This window comes from Vipera berus, assembly GCF_964194415.1.
Source record: "Vipera berus genome assembly, chromosome: 1".
NCBI classification, from domain to species: domain Eukaryota; kingdom Metazoa; phylum Chordata; class Lepidosauria; order Squamata; family Viperidae; genus Vipera; species Vipera berus.
In genome coordinates, this window is record NC_138202.1 from 86964385 (window position 1) to 86970381 (window position 5997).

The following is a 5997-nucleotide window of genomic DNA, read 5'->3' on the forward strand; positions in this document are numbered from 1 at the left end:
GGAGCACGGCCTAAAAAAGATAGTCCTATTTAAGCAGTGCTCCAAGAGCTTTGGGATGATATGCATGGCAACTAAATTTTTAACTTGGAACGTTAATGGACTAAATTCATCACAGAAGAGGAAGAAAGTTTTTTTAATATTTAAAACAATTCAAGATAGATGTTATATGTTTGCAAGAAACGCATATTAGGGTTGTGGACCAAAAGTATTTATCGAGCTCAAGGTTGGGCACGCAATTTGTTGCTTCTGCAATGAATAAGAAAAATGGAGTGGTTGTTTATCTTAAAAGTGCTTTAACAGCGGACTTAATTGAAGCAGATAAGCATGGAAGATACGTTATGATAGACTTGCTGCCAGTAGGTAAAAAGATGCTTTTAGTTGGATTATATGCTCCTAATCAACAACAAGTTGACTTTTTTAGTTTATTTCATACAAAGTTTACCCAGTTGGATTATAAAATTTTTATTTTTATGGGGGATTGGAATGGTGTTTTGGATGTACAGATGGACAAGGCTGGAGCTTTTAAGCGCGGCCCAAGTCATGCTAGACTGTTTAAATCCTTTTTTGAAATGAAGGATGACTTGGAACGGTGAGATATTTGGCGTGAAAGACATTCGCATGAAAAGGATTATACTTTTTTTTCTGACAGACATCAATCTTTTTTCAGGATCGATTTTATTTTGTTGACTAATGACTTTTTTTTAAGGATTAAGAAGGTGATGATATGTGCAAGAACTATTTCTGATCATAGCCCAGTTTGGCTAGAGATTTATAAGGAGAATAGAGATAGGCGCTCGTGGCGCGTAAATGAGAATTTGTTTAGAAACCAGAGAAATGTGGAAGAATGTAAACAGCGGATGAAGGGTTGTTTTTTTTGAAATTAATATGAATAAGGGCACCTCTATGGATATGGTTTGGGATGCTAGCAAGGCCTATTTGAGAGGGGTGTTGATATATATGAACAATAAACATAGATGTGCTGTGGAAGCTAGGAGGGAAGAATTGGAGAATGAAATAAAGGAAAAAGAAAAGGCTTTGATTTTGAATCTAGAGGTTGTGAAGTCTAAGGAGGCTATTAAACTGTTAAGAGGAATGGATTGAGTATATCCAGAACAAATATGGGATTAAGAAGTTTCATGTAGTATTTGAATAAGTCTTCCTTTCTTTTTTTTTCTGTTTTTTTTATATATTCTATATTAATAGTGTTTGTAGTTATCCTATGTGAGCTAGAGAGTGATAGATTTTAGAGTCTATGGTTGTTAGCATATGGTTGTTTATGATTCTTTTTTTGTTTTTTATACCTTGTACTTAGCTCTGGGAAGTCGGGGGGGTGGGGTGGGGAGGGGGGGAGGGGTAAGGAGGGAGGGATAGGGGAAAGGGTGGTATATAAATCTAATAAAAAAATAAAAAATAAAATAATACTGTTATTTGAGGGACTCCTCCCTCTTAAAGTAAAATTCATATCCAAAATCTTTCTATTACTTTAACCATATTCAAACAGGTGTTTCTTTTTTAAATATTCTCTCTGATAAGGCCCATCATCTATTTTCTTAATTTTCACTTTGGCTTTCTTTTTTTGCCCAATATCTTTAATCAATATATTCTGCTGAATCAAAGAGTCTTTCCATATTCTTGTAGGTGTCACTGTAGATATAAAACATAAGTCAAGTACAACATTTTTGTAAGAGCCATTTGCTCTTTCATGTTTGTTGAAAATCTCTCTCTTTCTTTTTCTCTCTGTATCTCTTATCATTGTTTGTCTCTCCAGTTCTAGTGTTCCTGACAACTCTGCAATCCATTTTGACCAGTCTTTTTTCTTATCCTCAAATTTGTCTTGTGGTCTTAAAGTAAAAGTTGCTTTTTCCAAAACCAATATTTCTTGTAATTTTTTCCCCACTTGGGTTAAATCATACTTCTTTGTTAAGTTCCATCTTTGAGCCTCTATTCTCAAATTTGTGTTCAGTTATATGCTTTATCTGCTCCTTCTCTATTGTTAGTTCCTGGGATTTTTTTTTGCTGTAAAGTTAAATTGGAGATGAATTGGTTTATGTTTTCAAAGTTATTTTGGATTTCTTTGTGGTTTGAAGTCATTGTTTGAATTAGTTGCAGCATCTCACATGTCTCCTCTTGAAAAGTATTTATTTTTTCTTGATAAGTTCTTTCTGCAAGTCTCTGATTTTCCATAGTGGTCAAGAATTGAAGTTTTAGCTTTAGAGTCAGTTTAATACATATTTATAATCCAAAACGGTTCAAAAATGTTTCGTGAAATTTATAATCCTCTCTTTGTCTGCAACCCAAATTGTTTTCTTTTTTTTGTCACAGCTGTTCTCTATTGTTATACATTTAAAGGTCACAAGCAAAATTAGTTTTTTCCAGATTTTGCCAAGTCCTGTATAAAAGCCGTAGCTGTCATAGTCTTTATCCACCACTAGATGTCAGCACGTTTATTTTTCAAATTATCAAAATAGAAAATTGTCTTTAAAATAAGAATCCTAACCATTCAACAATTCCAAACTTATCCAAATTTAGGTTTTATATTCATTTCATTTCTGCGTTTTGGTCCTCCATAAAAGGTTTAATTCACCGTTTCCATTAGTAAAAGGGTGCTTTTTGACTTAGGTTGCTTGTAGCTTGGGCTAGACCAGGGGTCAGCAACCTGAAACAGTGAAAGAGCCACTCGGAACCGGCTCCCTCACAAAAGGAAAAACTGGGAGCCACAAGACTGGGAGCCGCAAAACTGGGAGCCGTACATGTGCGCATGCACAGAACAGGGTTTGACTGAATAGTGGAGCCAAGGCGAGATATGCACCTACCCTGCATATTTGAATTGATTGGTTGAACTTTTTTAGTCCCACTTTTTTTTGGCCTGCACATGGCAGAGGACTGGGAGCCGCAGGAGATGGCTGAAAGAGCCGCATGTGGCTCCGGAGCCGCGGGTTGCAGACCTATGGGCTAGACTCTGAAGTTAGGCTGGCCTTTCTCCTGTTGTTTTCTGGAAGGCTTCTCCTGGACCGATCGGGTCGACCGCTGTCTCTCCATGGTCTGCGGGTCTGACTTCCTTCTTTGCCGCCTCTTCGGGGTGGCTTCTGGCCCATTTAGGATCCCCTACCAGGAAGAAATTCAGCCAGAGGGCACAGAGCCCCGAAATCCCTTGGCTGCTGTGGTACTGTGCAACACCAGAAGTCAATAAAGCTTTCTTCTTAATGACTGTTGAATTATAACTCATAATTCTTAGACTGGCCATTGGTGTGCTGGCTGGGAACTTTGAAACTGTAATCCAACCCATCTGATGGACATAATAAAGGCTGAACTAGGAAGATGAACTTTTTCCTTGGCCGGGCTAGTTGGAATTCTTTGGGTAGTTCCTGTGACAGGAACTAAGGAAGGAAATATAGAAAATAACCCGTTCCTAATGATAATTATATATTAATGGTGCTATTTTGCTGATAGTAAATAGAAACATGTAATTTGAAACAGAAGTTTCAAGTCTGAATGTGTTCTGACTTTACTAAAAATGTTTTGATGCTGTTTCAATCATTCTCCATGTATTTCAATTCAAATTCCAAACAAGTTTTTTGAAGTTGAAGCTGAACTACCCAAGCTTGGGATGGATTGTACTCTGCCATCCATGTGTCAGTTTTGCAGTGAGCAGTAGGTTTATGCATGGAAGGATGCAAAATGATTACACACATCTTTCTTCTGACTAAGTGGGAGTTTTGAACTGAATGCAGGAAAGGCTGAACTGATTTATACCAATATTTGTGTTAATTCTTTACATTTGATTTAAATGCAAATAATTTGGTTTCAGATTGGTCAGACAAAATATTGGTAGTGAAATATACAGATCAAATACTGATTGCAAGTGATTGCAAATATAGAGTATCATTTAGTTTCCATTTAGTCACAATTTCAAACTGTATTTTCAGGGCAGATATAAATAGCTGGACTTTTGAAAGTTAATTAGGCTGTAAGCTACTACCCCAGACAGTGGTAACTACAGTGCATGATAGTCTAGAAACATCTTCTGGTCACCATTTTTAGTGACAGTGCTGCTTCTGTTGCAGCATCTGTGGTAACTGCTTCCTCCTGCTTTCTCTACAAATATTAGCCTGGGTGAGTGAGCAGGTGAAATAAGTCCGTTACTGATACCAGGTCTGCAGCTGGTAGAGGCAAGGAAAGTATGGTATATAGATACTTCCATATAGCAATTCCATGTTGCAGTTTATGATTCCAAAACTGAACAGATCTTGTTATCCTTGAACAGAGAAAGTGCTACATCCGAGTGTTACTGGCATTCTACTGTTTCTCCCCCAAAATAAGCCCCATTTAAGATCGGCAGCCATACGGATGCATTTAGTACCATATTTCTCCAAATATAAGCCCTAACTGGAAAATAAGCCCCAATGCTTCTTTTGGAGCAAAAATTAATATAAGACCCAGTCTTATTTTGTGGGAAACATGGTACCTGATCCAGGTTCAGCCCTGTTCATTGTTGTTTTTCTTTCAGTAAGTTTTCTGAAAAAATGTTGCTCTGGATGAGTTTAATAAATTTAAGACAGTAGGAACAAGAATCTGCTGCTGCTTATACATCAGACTGAATTAAGGTTTGTTTTAAACCAGTTTGTTTAATCACTGTTGACTGCATTCATATAGTTAAATAATCTATGCTTTAAAGCAGAATGGCTTGATCTGCAGAGACAAAGCTAATGAACCTTATATTTTTGTCTAACACAGTGAAGCTGGAAGTTGCTTAGTAATACAAATTAGTATAACCATTTATTTCAATTTATCATTTACTTTTATTTGAAACTGATTTAAAGATCAAGTCAACTTCTGTAACTAATGACCTCCATTGGTTTAGAACTCCTAACCTCATGTGGACTACATAATTATGAATAAAATGCACCCTGAACTTTAACAGCCTCTGTAGATAGCAATATTTATTTATTTATTTATTTATTTTAATTCCATTTATATCCCGCCCTTCTCCGAAGACTCAGGGCGGCTTACAAGCTTATTATTCCTCAAACACGATTTCTAGTGACTCATCATATAAACATAGCTTACCAATATGCTTCTTAATCTGCTTTCTGCCATGTATTCATGACAATCCTAATTTATAGCCAAAATTAATCCATTTGAATTTGTTAAAGGAATTTTAAAAGAATTATTTGGCTTCTTCATTAAGATGGAAAAAGCAAACATTCTGATATATTCATATTGGATGGCTTCAAAACTATATTAGCTGTTGAAATTGGATTTATCTGCAGCTCTTATGTAAGAAAATGTTCAAGTATTGGATCAGAAAGTAGACCAATTACAATCTGTATGGACAGGAAGATCTAGATTTGGATCTCTGCTCATCAGTAGCCTTTACCAGAGCATTCTCCCACCTGATCTCCTGGGTGCTTTGCTGTAAGTTCACCTGTCCTTTTTGACCATGAGGCAGCAGTACATTTATGCAAATGGAAAATCTCCTATGTGGTTTGTCTCTTCTTCCGTTAGGAGTCTGTGTAAATTGAATCCAAAAGCACAACCAAAAAGAAAATGTGGGTCTATTCAGAAAGGAAGCTCTGTTGGAGCACAAAAGAAGAAATAGCATTTTAAGTTCAGTTCCATTACATAGAACTCCATTTTAGTCTATTTTTTGCTGTTACAAGTAGCCAAGTGCAGTGGTTTTTTTTCTAAATGACACAGGAAATAATAACATTTATCCAGTAGCAACATCGTCTACTATATGAAATTAATAAGTTATGTAGGAGCTTTGTACTGGTGGGGAAGCAATGTGCTCCAGTATTCTCAACAGATCTGTATTTGAGGCAACTGTAAATTCTTTCTGTAACTTTTATTCAATATCCCTAATGTAATTAGCCCAAAGGAACACCAGACTGTATATAGACTGTATGCTGAATACTAAGTTTAAATAATCTAAGGAACACAACAAATCATTGACGTTTGTTAATAAGAGAACAATGAAACAGAAAACCAGCAGTGGGT

General features: G+C 36.3%; 1 protein-coding gene across 2 annotated transcripts in view; it reads left to right on the forward strand.

The window, feature by feature from the left end:
• Positions 1-5997, forward strand: part of LTO1 (LTO1 maturation factor of ABCE1) — an 89913-nt gene that overhangs the window by 15400 nt on the left and 68516 nt on the right. The window lies entirely within an intron of this gene.